The sequence below is a fragment of the Idiotropiscis lumnitzeri genome, chromosome 9, assembly GCF_059441095.1.
Source record: "Idiotropiscis lumnitzeri isolate Australia: NSW breed Sydney's pygmy pipehorse chromosome 9, RoL_Ilum_1.0, whole genome shotgun sequence".
Lineage (NCBI taxonomy): Eukaryota > Metazoa > Chordata > Actinopteri > Syngnathiformes > Syngnathidae > Idiotropiscis > Idiotropiscis lumnitzeri.
In genome coordinates this window covers 20,008,409-20,020,797 of record NC_142399.1, presented here as the reverse complement: position 1 = coordinate 20,020,797, position 12,389 = coordinate 20,008,409, and the positions used below count along the sequence as shown (strand labels likewise).

Below are 12,389 nucleotides of genomic sequence, written 5' to 3'. Positions count from 1 at the left end.
AGGTCCAGCAATACTTTGATAGCTCTGTTGGTGAAGCGGAGGTCTTAAGTAATTCCGAGCACATGTACTTTGCTCCCTGGTTTTAATCCGGCTCAAAGGATGTTGCCCGAATTTCAAATTCATCAAAAATTGTAACTAAAGATCTTATAAAAATTCATCCGCCCAAAACCACGGCTGGCGCTCCCAATTGGGTGATTATCTAAATATATAAGGAACATGCCACAATTACTGAATACTACCTGTTATAAATTCCAGTCTATATCAGTGTTCTGTCCCAATAGCACAAATCTGGTAACTCAGTTGGCAAAGTGGAAAACTGTTGTGGTTCCACTCCAAAATATTGAGGTAGCTATTTAAAATGCAGCTCTAATGACATTTTACTGGATTTTAAATCTTAAGCAATTTTGAAAAAATGAAATAAAAATCTGTTGCGACTTCATCAAAATCCACTCGTCGGCCATCCTAACACCACAGGTAGGCACTCCCAACAATACATATGAGTGGAGCATCCCTTCGGTAGCTCAGTTGGTAAAACGGAGGACTGTAGAGTGTGAAAACTGACATTCTTTCGGCGGAAAACGATGGATGTTCTAATTGGAAATCCTTAGGTTACTGGTTCAAATCCGGCTCGAAGGAACTATTGCAGGGTTACCAATTTTAATCCAAAACTGTAAATAAAAATCTTTGGCAAATTTGTCTGAATCTACCCAAGTCAATTTATATCTGGTATCTCCCAACGTCATGAGTAGGGACTCCCAAAACCAGAGTGAGTTCCAGCAATACTTCGATAACTCTGTTGGTAAAGCGGAGGATTTAAGTAATTCCGAGCACAAGTACTTTGCTCCCTGGTTTTAATCCGGCTCAAAGGATGTTGCCCCGAATATCAAATCAATCAAAAATTGTAACTAAAGATCTGGGGCAAATTCATCCTCCCTGAGCATACACAGGCATTCCCAGTTTGGAGCGCATCAAAATCAACAAACATGCCAAAATTACTGAATACAACCTGTTAGAAAATCCAGTCCAAATTGTTGTCTGTCCCAATAGCACAAATCTGGTAACTCAGTTGGCAAAGTGGAAAGCTGTTGTGGTTCCACACCAAAATTTTGAGGTAGCTATTTAAAATGCAGCTCAAAGGACAATTTACTGGATTTTAAATCTTAATCAATATTGAAAAAATGAAATAAAAATCTGTTGCTACTTCATCAAAATCCACTAGTCGGCCATCCTAACACCACATGTAGGCACTCCCAATAATGCAGATGAGTGGAGCATCCCTTCGATAGCTCAGTTGGTAGAGCGGAGGACTGTAGAGTGTGCGAATGGACATCCTTTCGGCGGAACGCAATGGAAATTCTAATCGGAAATCCTTAGGTAGCTAGTTCAAATCTGGCTTGAAGGAACTATTGCAGGGTTACCAATTTTAATCCAAAACTAAATAAAATTTTTTGGCGAATGTGTCTGAATCTACTCAAGTCAATTTATATCTGGTATCTCCCAACATCATGAGTAGGGACTCCCAAAACCAGAGTGAGTTCCAGCAATACTTCGATTGCTCTGTTGGTAAAGCGGAGGATTTAAGTAATTCCGAGCACAAGTACTTTGCTCCCTGGTTTTAATCCGGCTCAAAGGATGTTGCCCCGAATTTCAAATCAATCAAAAATTGTAACTAAAGATCTGATGCAAATTCATCCTCCCAGAGCCAAGGCTGGCGCTCCCAATTGGGAGAGCATCTAAATATATGAAGAACATGCCACAATTACGGAATACTACCTGTTGTAAAATTCAATCTATATCGGTTGTCTGTCCATATAGCACAAATCTGGTAACTCAGTTGGCAAAGTTGAAAACTGTTGTGGTTCCACACCAAAAGTTTTAAGTAGCTATTTAAAATGCAGCTCAAAGGACATTTTACTGGATTTCATATCGAAATCAAGATTGAAAAAGTAGATAAAATTCTGTTGCTACTTCATCAAAATCCACTAGTCGGCCATCCTAATACCACAGGTAGGCACTCCCAATAATGCAGATGACTGGCGACTCCCTTCGATAGCTCAGTTGGTAGAGTGGAGGACTGTAGAGTGTGAAAACTGACATCCTTTCGGCGGAATGCGATGGAAGTTCTAACCAGAAATCCTTAGGTCGCTGGTTCAAATCCGGCTCGAAGGAACTATTACAGGCTTTCCAATTTTAATCCAAAACTGTAAATAAAAATTTTTGGCGAATGTGTCTGAATCTACTCAAGTCAATTTATATCTGGTATCTCCCAACGTCATGAGTAGGTGATCCCAAAACCAGAGTGAGGTCCAGCAATACTTTGATAGCTCTGTTGGTGAAGCGGAGGTCTTAAGTAATTCCGAGCACATGTACTTTGCTCCCTGGTTTTAATCCGGCTCAAAGGATGTTGCCCGAATTTCAAATTCATCAAAAATTGTAACTAAAGATCTTATAAAAATTCATCCGCCCAAAACCACGGCTGGCGCTCCCAATTGGGTGATTATCTAAATATATAAGGAACATGCCACAATTACTGAATACTACCTGTTATAAATTCCAGTCTATATCAGTGTTCTGTCCCAATAGCACAAATCTGGTAACTCAGTTGGCAAAGTGGAAAACTGTTGTGGTTCCACTCCAAAATATTGAGGTAGCTATTTAAAATGCAGCTCTAATGACATTTTACTGGATTTTAAATCTTAAGCAATTTTGAAAAAATGAAATAAAAATCTGTTGCGACTTCATCAAAATCCACTCGTCGGCCATCCTAACACCACAGGTAGGCACTCCCAACAATACATATGAGTGGAGCATCCCTTCGGTAGCTCAGTTGGTAAAACGGAGGACTGTAGAGTGTGAAAACTGACATTCTTTCGGCGGAAAACGATGGATGTTCTAATTGGAAATCCTTAGGTTACTGGTTCAAATCCGGCTCGAAGGAACTATTGCAGGGTTACCAATTTTAATCCAAAACTGTAAATAAAAATCTTTGGCAAATTTGTCTGAATCTACCCAAGTCAATTTATATCTGGTATCTCCCAACGTCATGAGTAGGGACTCCCAAAACCAGAGTGAGTTCCAGCAATACTTCGATAACTCTGTTGGTAAAGCGGAGGATTTAAGTAATTCCGAGCACAAGTACTTTGCTCCCTGGTTTTAATCCGGCTCAAAGGATGTTGCCCCGAATATCAAATCAATCAAAAATTGTAACTAAAGATCTGATGCAAATTCATCCTCCCAGAGCCAAGGCTGGCGCTCCCAATTGGGAGAGCATCTAAATATATGAAGAACATGCCACAATTACTGAATACTACCTGTTGTAAAATCCAATCTATATCGGTTGTCTGTCCCAATAGCACAAATCTGGTAACTCAGTTGGCAAAGTGGAAAACTGTTGTGGTTCCACACCAAGATTTTGAGGTAGCTATTTAAATTGCAGCTCAATGGACATTTTCCTGGATTTCAAATTTGAATCAATCTTGAAAAATGTAAAGAAAAATCTGTTGCTACATCATCAAAATCCACTTCAGCCGTCCTAACACCACAGGTAGGCACTCGCAATAATGCAGACAAGAGGAGCATCCCTTCGATAGCTAAATTGGTAGAGCAGAGGACTGTAGAGTGTGAAAACTGACATCCTTTCGGCGGAACGCGATGGAAGTTCTAATTGGAAAGCCTTAGGTCGCTGGTTCAAAACCGGCTCGAAGGAACTATAACCGGCTTTCCAATTTTAATTCAAAACTGTAAATAAAAATCTTTGGTGAATTTGTATGAATCTACACAAGTCTAGTCTGGTCTATCCCAAAGCCATGAGTAGGTGATCCCAAAACCAGAGTGAGGTCCAGCAATACTTTGATAGCTCTGTTGGTAAAGCGGAGGTCTTAAGTGATTCAGAGCACAAGTCCTTTGCTCCCTGGTTTTCATCCGGCTCAAAGGATGTTGCCCCGAATTTCAAATCAATCAAAAATTGTAACTAAAGATCTGAAGCACATTCATCCTCCCAGAGCCAAGGCTGGCCCTCCCAATTGGGAGAGCATCTAAATATATAAGGAACATGCCACAATTACTGAATACTACCTGTTGTAAAATCCAATCTATATCGGTTGTCTGTCCCAATAGCACAAATCAGGTAACTCAGTTGGCAAAGTGGAAAACTGTTGTGGTTCCACACCAAAATTTTGAAGTAGCTATTTCAAATGCAGCTCAAAGGACATTTTACTGGATTTTAAATGTTAATCAAGATTGAAAAAATGAAATAAAAATCTGTTGCTACTTCATCAAAATCCACTAGTCGGCCATCCTAACACCACAGGTAGGCACTCCCATTAATGCAGGTGACTGGCGGATCCCTTCGATAGCTCAGTTGGTAGAGCGGAGGACTGTAGAGTGTGAAAACTGACATCCTTTCGGCGGAACGCGACGGAAGTTCTAATCGGAAATCCTTAGGTCGCCGGTTCAAATCCGGCTCGAAGGAACTATTGCAGGGTTCCCAATTTTAATCCAAAACTGTCAATAAAAATCTTTGGCGAATTTGTCTGAATCTACTCAAGTCAATTTATATCTGGTATCTCCCAACGTCATGAGTAGGGACTCCCAAAACCAGAGTGAGTTCCAGCAATACTTCGATAACTCTGTTGGTAAAGCAGAGGATTTAAGTAATTCCGAGCACAAGTACTTTGCTCCCTTGTTTTAATCCGGCACAAAGGATGTTGCCCCGAATATCAAATCAATCAAAAATTGTAACTAAAGATCTGATGCAAATTCATTCTCCCAGAGCCAAGGCTGGTGCTCCCAATTGGGAGAGCATCTAAATATATGAAGAACATGCCACAATTACTGAATACTACCTGTTGTAAAATCCAATCTATATCGGTTGTCTGTCCCAATAGCACAAATCTGGTAACTCAGTTGGCAAAGTGGAAAACTGTTGTGGTTCCACACCTAAATTTTGAAGTAGCTATTTAAAATGCAGCTCAAAGGACATTTTACTGGATTTCATATCTTAATCAAGATTGAAAAAGTAGATAAAATTCTGTTGCTACTTCATCAAAATCCACTAGTCGGCCATCCTAATACCACAGGTAGGCACTCCCATTAATGCAGGTGACTGGCGGATCCCTTCGATAGCTCAGTTGGTAGAGCGGAGGACTGTAGAGTGTGAAAACTGACATCCTTTCGGCGGAACGCGACGGAAGTTCTAATCGGAAATCCTTAGGTCGCTGGTTCAAATCCGGCTCGAACCAATAGCACAAATCTGGTAACTCAGTTGGCAAAGTGGAAAACTGTTGTGGTTCAACACCAAAATTTTGAAGTAGCTATTTAAAATGCAGCTCAAAGGACATTTTACTGGATTTTAAATCTTAATCAAGATTGAAAAAGTAGATAAAATTCTGTTGCTACTTCATCAAAATCCAATAGTCGGCCATCCTAATACCACAGGTAGGCACTCCCATTAATGCAGGTGACTGGCGGATCCCTTCGATAGCGCAGTTGGTAGAGCGGAGGACTGTTGAGTGTGAAAACTGACATCCTTTCGGCGGAACACAATGGATGTTTGAATTGGAAATCCTTAGGTTCCTGGTTCAAATCCGGCTCGAAGGAACTATTGCAGGGTTTCCAATTGTAATCAAAAACTGTCAATAAGAATCTTTTGCGAATTTGTCTGAATCTACTCAAGTCAATTTATATCTGGTTTCTCCCAACGTCATGAGTAGGGACTCCCCAAACCAGAGTGAGTTCCAGCAATACTTCGATAGCTCTGTTGGTAAAGCGGAGGACTAAAGTAATTCCGAGGACAAGTCCTTTGCTCCCTGGTTTTCATCCGGCTCAAAGGATGTTGCCCCGAATTTCAAATCAATCAAATATTGTAACTAAAGATCAGATGCAAATTCATCCTCCCAGAGCCAAGGCTGGCGCTCCCAATTGGGAGAGCATCTAAATATATGAAGAACATGCCACAATTACTGAATACTAACTGTTGTAAAATCCAATCTATATCGGATGTCTGTCCCAATAGCACAAATCTGGTAACTCAGTTTTCTAAGTGGAAAACTGTTGTGGTTCCACACCAAAATTTTGAGGTAGCTATTTAAATTGCAGCTCAATGGACATTTTCCTGGATTTCAAATTTTAATCAATCTTGAAAAATTTAAAGAAAAATCTGTTGCTACTTCATCAAAATCCACTAGTCGGCCATTCTAACACCACAGGTAAGCACTCCCAATAATGCAGAAGAGTGGAGCATCCCTTCGATAGCTCAGTTGGTAGAGCGGAGGACTGTAGAGTGTGAAAACTGACATCCTTTCTGCGGAACACGATGGATGTTTGAATTGGAAATCCTTAGGTTCCTGGTTCAAATCCACCTCGAAGGAACTATTGCAGGGTTTCCAATTTTAATCCAAAATTGTAAATAAAAATCTTTGGCGAATTTGTCTGAATCTACTCAAGTCAATTTATATCTCGTATGTCCCAACGTCATGAGTAGGGACTCCCAAAACCAGAGTGAGTTCCAGCAATACTTCGATAACTCTGTTGGTAAAGCGGAGGATTTAAGTAATTCCGAGCACAAGTACTTTGCTCCCTGGTTTTCATCCGGCTCAAAGGATGTTGCCCCGAATTTCAAATGGATCAAATATTGTAACTAAAGATCTGATGCAAATTCATCCTCCCAGAGCCAAGGCTGGCGCTCCCAATTGGGTGATTATCTAAATATATAAGGAACATGCCACAATTACTTAATACTACCTGTTGTAAATTCCAGTCAATATCAGTTGTCTGTCCCAATAGCACAAATCTGGTAACTCAGTTGGCAAAGTGGAAAACTGTTGTGGTTCCACTCCAAAATATTGAGGTAGCTATTTAAAATGCAGCTCTAAGGACATTTTACTGGATTTTAAATCTTAATCAATTTTGAAAAAATTAAATAAAAATCTGTTGCTACTTCATCAAAATCCACTAGTCGGCCATCCTATCACCACAGGTAGGCACTCCCAACAATGCAGATGAGTGGAGCATCCCTTCGCTAGCTCAGTTGGTAGAGCGGAGGACTGTAGAGTGTGCAAAATGACATTCTTTCAGCTGAACGCGATGGAAGTTCTAATCGGAATTCCTTAGGTCGCTGGTTCAAATCCGGCTCGAAGGAACTATTGCAGGGTTTCCAATTTTAATCCAAAACTGTAAATAAAAATCTTTGGCGAATTTGTCTGAATCTACTCAAGTCAATTTATATCTGGTTTCTCCCAACGTCATGAGTAGGGACTCCCCAAACCAGAGTGAGTTCAAGCAATACTTTGATAGCTCTGTTGGTAAAGCGGAGGACTAAAGTAATTCCGAGGACAAGTCCTTTGCTCCCTGGTTTTCATTCGGCTCAAAGGATGTTGCCCCGAATTTCAAATCAATCAAATATTGTAACTAAAGATCAGATGCAAATTCATCCTCCCAGAGCCAAGGCTGGCGCTCCCAATTGGGAGAGCATCTAAATATATGAAGAACATGCCACAATTACTGAATACTACCTCTTGTAAAATCCAATCTATATCGGTTGTCTGTCCCAATAGAACAAATCTGGTAAGTCAGTTGGCAAAGTGGAAAACTGTTGTGGTTCCACACCAAAATTTTGAAGTAGCTATTTCAAATGCAGCTCAAAGGACATTTTACTGAATTTTAAATCTTAATCAAGATTGAAAAAATGAAATAAAAATCTGTTGCTACTTCATCAAAATCCACTAGTCGGCCATCCTAACACCACAGGTAAGCACTCCCAATAATGCAGACTAGAGGAGCATCCCTGCGATAGCGCAGTTGGTAGAGCGGAGGACTGTAGAGTGTGAAAACTGACTTCCTTTCGGCGGAACACGATGGATGTTTGAATTGGAAATCCTTAGGTTCCGGGTTCAAATCCGGCTAGAAGGAACTATTGCAGGGTTCCTGATTTTAATCCAAAACTGTAAATAAAAATCTTTGGCGAATTTGTCTGAATCTACTCAAGTCAATTTATATCTGGTATCTCCCAACGTCATGAGTAGGGACTCCCCAAACCAGAGTGAGTTCCAGCAATACTTTGATAGCTCTGTTGGTAAAGCGGAGGACTAAAGTAATTCCGAGGACAAGTCCTTTGTTCCCTGATTTTCATTCGGCTCAAAGGATGTTGCCCCGAATTTCAAATCAATCAAATATTGTAACTAGAATTAGAAATCCCTTTCATCCTCCCAGAGACAAGGCTGGCGCTCCCAATTGGGAGAGCATCTAAATATATGAAGAACATGCCACAATTACTGAATACTACCTGTTGTAAAATCCAATCTATATCGGATGTCTGTCCCAATAGCACAAATCTGGTAACTCAGTTGGCAAAGTGGAAAACTGTTGTGGTTCCACACCATAATTTTGAGGTAGCTATTTAAATTGCAGCTCAAAGGACATTTTCCTGGATTTCAAATTTTAATCAATCTTGAAAATTTTAAAGAAAAATCTGTTGCTACATCATCAAAATCCACTTGTCAGCCGTCCTAACACCACAGGTAGGCACTCCCAATAATGCAGACAAGAAGAGCATCCCTTCGATAGCTCAGTCGGTAGAGCGGAGGACTGTAGAGTGTGAAAACTGACATCCTTGCGGCGGAACGCGATGGAAGTTCTAATCGGAAATCCTTAGGTCGCTGGTTCAAATCCGGCTCGAAGGAAATATTACCGGCGTCCCAATTTTAATTCAAAACTGTAAATAAAAATCTTTGGTGAATTTGTATGAATCTACACAAGTCTCGTCTAGTCTATCCCAACGTCATGAGTAGGTGATCCCAAAACCAGAGTGAGGTCCAGCAATACTTTGATAGCTCTGTTGGTAAAGCCGAGGACTAAAGTAATTCCGAGGACAAGTCCTTTGCTCCCTGGTTTTCATCCGGCTCAAAGGATGTTGCCCCGAATTTCAAATCAATCAAATATTGTAACTAAAGATCAGATGCAAATTCATCCTCCCAGAGCCAAGGTTGGCGCTCCCAATTGGGAGAGCATCTATATATATGAAGAACATGCCACAATTACTGAATACTACCTGTTGTAAATTCCAGTCTATATCAGTTGTGTGTCCCAATAGCACAAATCTGGTAACTCAGTTGGCAAAGTGGAAAACTGTTGTGGTTCCACTCCAAAATATTGAGGTAGCTATTTAAAATGCAGCTCTAAGGACATTTTACTGGATTTTAAATCTTAATCAATTTTGAAAAAATGAAATAAAAATCTGTTGCTACTTCATAAAAATCCACTAGTCGGCCATCCTAACACCACAGGTAGGCACTCCCAACAATGCAGATGAGTGGAGCATCCCTTCGGTAGCTCAGTTGGTAGAGCGGAGGACTGTAGAGTGTGCAAACTGACATTCTTTCAGCGGAGCGCGATGGAAATTCTAATCGGAAATCCTTAGGTCGCTGGTTCAAATCCGGCTCAAAGGAACTATTGCAGGGTTTCCAATTTTACTTCAAAACTGTAAATTAAAATCTTTGGTGAATTTGTCTGAATCTACTCAAGTCAATTTATATCTGGTTTCTCCCAACGTCATGAGTAGGGACTCCCCAAACCAGAGTGAGTTCCAGCAATACTTCGATCGCTCTGTTGGTAAAGCGGAGGACTAAAGTAATTCCGAGGACAAGTCCTTTGCTCCCTGGTTTTCATCCGGCTCAAAGGATGTTGCCCAGAATTTCAAATCAATGAAAAATTGTAACTAAAGATCTGATGCAAATTCATCCTCCCAGAGCCAAGGCTGGCGCTCCCAATTGGGAGAGCATCTAAATATATGAAGAACATGCCACAATTACTGAATACTAACTGTTGTCAAATCCAATCGATATCGGATGTCTGTCCCAATAGCACAAATCTGGTAACTCCGTTTTCTAAGTGGAAAACTGTTGTGGTTCCACACCAAAATTTTGAGGTAACTATTTAAATTGCAGCTCAATGGACATTTTCCTGGATTTCAAATTTTAATCAATCTTGAAAAATTTAAAGAAAAATCTGTTGCTACTTCATCAAAATCCACTAGTCAGCCATTCTAACACCACAGGTAAGCAATCCCAATAATGCAGACCCGTGGAGCATCCCTTCGATAGCTCAGTTGGTAGAGCGGAGGACTGTAGAGTGTGAAAACTGACGTCCTTTCGGCGGAACACGATGGATGATTGAATTGGGGTTCCTGGTTCAAATCCAGCTCAAAGGAACTATTGCAGGTTTTCCAATTTTAATCCAAAACTGTAAATAAAAATCTTTGGCGAATTTGTCTGAATCTACTCAAGTCAATTTATATCTTGTATGTCCCAACGTCATGAGTAGGGACTCCCAAAACCAGAGTGAGTTCCAGCAATACTTCGATAACTCTGTTGGTAAAGCGGAGGATTTAAGTAATTCAGAGCACAAGTACTTTGCTCCCTGGTTTTCATCCGGCTCAAAGGATGTTGCCCCGAATTTCAAATGGATCAAATATTGGAACTAAAGATCTGATGCAAATTCATCCTCCCAGAGCCAAGGCTGGCGATCCCAATTGGGTGATTATCTAAATATATAAGGAAGATGCATCAATTACTTAATACTACCTGTTGTAAATTCCAGTCTATATCAGTTGTCTGTCCCAATAGCACAAATCTGGTAACTCAGTTGGTAAAGTGGAAAACTGTTGTGGTTCCACTCCAAAATATTGAGGTAACTATTTTTAAATGCAGCTCTAAGGACATTTCACTGGATTTTAAATCTTAATCAATTTTGAAAAAATGAAATAAAAATCTGTTGCTACTTCATCAAAATCCACTAGTCGGCCATCCTAACACCACAGGTAGGCACTCCCAACAATGCAGATGAGTGGAGCATCCCTTCGGTAGCTCAGTTGGTAGAGCGGAGGACTGTAGAGTGTGCAAACTTACATTCATTCAGCTGAACGCGATAGAAGTTCTAATCGGAAATCCTTAGGTCGCTGGTTCAAATCCGGCTCGAAGGAACTATTGCAGGGTTTCCAATTTTAATCCAAAACTGTAAATAAAAATCTTTGGCGAATTTGTCTGAATCTACTCAAGTCAATTTATATCTGGTTTCTCCCAACGTCCTGAGTAGGGACTCCCCAAACCAGAGTGAGTTCCAGCAATACTTTGATAGCTCTGTTGGTAAAGCGGAGGACTAAAGTAATTCCGAGGACAAGTCCTTTGCTCCCTGATTTTCATTCGGCTCAAAGGATGTTGCCCCGAATTTCAAATCAATCAAATATTGTAACTAGAATTAGAAATCCCTTTCATCCTCCCAGAGCCAAGGCTGGCGCTCCCAATTGGGAGAGCATCTAAATATATGAAGAACATCCTACAATTACTGAATACTACCTGTTGTAAAATCCAATCTATATCGGATGTCTGTCCCAATAGCACAAATCTGGTAACTCAGTTGGCAAAGTGGAAAACTGTTGTGGTTCCACACCAAAATTTTGAGGTAGCTATTTAAATTGCAGCTCAAAGGACATTTTCCTGGATTTCAAATTTTAATCAATCTTGAAAAATTAAAAAAAAAATCTGTTGCTACATCATCAAAATCCACTTTTCAGCCGTCCTAACACCACAGGTAGGCACTCCCAATAATGCAGACAAGAGGAGCATCCCTTCGATAGCTCAGTTGGTAGAGCGGAGGACTGTAGAGTTTGACGACTGACATCCTTTCGGCGGAACGCGATGGAACTTCTAATTGGAAATCCTTAGGTCGCTGGTTCAAATCCGGCTCGAAGGAACTATTCCCGGCTTTCCAATTTTAATTCAAAACTGTAAATAAAAATCTTTGGTGAATTTGTATGAATCTACACAAGTCTAGTCTGGTCTATCCCAACGTCATGAGTAGGTGATCCCAAAACCAGAGTGTGGTCCAGCAATACTTTGATAGCTCTGTTGGTAAAGCGGAGGTCTTAAGTGATTCCGAGCACAAGTCCTTTGCTCCCTGGTTTTCATCCGGCTCAAAGGATGTTGCCCCGAATTTTAAATCAATCAAAAATTTTAACTAAATATCTGAAGGAAATTCATCCTCCCAGACCCAAGGCTGGCCCTCCCAATTGGGAGAGCATCTAAATATATAAGGAACATGCCACAATTACTGAATACTACCTGTTGTAAAATCCAATCTATATCGGTTGTTTGTCCCAATAGCACAAATCTGGTAAGTCAGTTGGCAAAGTGGAAAACTCTTGTGGTTCCACACCAAAATTTTGAAGTAGCTATTTCAAATGCAGCTCAAAGGACATTTTACTGAATTTCAAATCTTAATCAAGATTGAAAAAATGAAATAAAAATCTGTTGCTACTTCATCAAAATCCACTAGTCGGCCATCCTAACACCACAGGAAAGCACTCCCAATAATGCAGACTAGTGGAGCATCCCTGC

The 12,389-nt window shown here is 40.5% G+C and overlaps 5 non-coding genes across 5 annotated transcripts; all 5 read left to right on the top strand.

Moving 5' to 3' along the window:
- Positions 1 to 2,043: 2,043 nt before the first annotated feature.
- trnay-gua (transfer RNA tyrosine (anticodon GUA)) lies at positions 2,044 to 2,169 on the top strand. The gene is made up of 2 exons: positions 2,044 to 2,080; positions 2,134 to 2,169. It is a non-coding gene; the product is annotated as a tRNA-Tyr (tRNA).
- Positions 2,170 to 4,345: 2,176 nt separating this feature from the next.
- trnay-gua (transfer RNA tyrosine (anticodon GUA)) lies at positions 4,346 to 4,471 on the top strand. The gene is made up of 2 exons: positions 4,346 to 4,382; positions 4,436 to 4,471. It is a non-coding gene; the product is annotated as a tRNA-Tyr (tRNA).
- Positions 4,472 to 8,552: 4,081 nt separating this feature from the next.
- Positions 8,553 to 8,678, top strand: trnay-gua (transfer RNA tyrosine (anticodon GUA)). Its single transcript has 2 exons — positions 8,553 to 8,589; positions 8,643 to 8,678. It is a non-coding gene; the product is annotated as a tRNA-Tyr (tRNA).
- A 2,171-nt stretch (positions 8,679 to 10,849) lies between these two features.
- Positions 10,850 to 10,975, top strand: trnay-gua (transfer RNA tyrosine (anticodon GUA)). Its single transcript has 2 exons — positions 10,850 to 10,886; positions 10,940 to 10,975. It is a non-coding gene; the product is annotated as a tRNA-Tyr (tRNA).
- A 644-nt stretch (positions 10,976 to 11,619) lies between these two features.
- On the top strand, positions 11,620 to 11,745 carry trnay-gua (transfer RNA tyrosine (anticodon GUA)). The gene is made up of 2 exons: positions 11,620 to 11,656; positions 11,710 to 11,745. It is a non-coding gene; the product is annotated as a tRNA-Tyr (tRNA).
- The last annotated feature ends 644 nt before the right edge of the window (positions 11,746 to 12,389 follow it).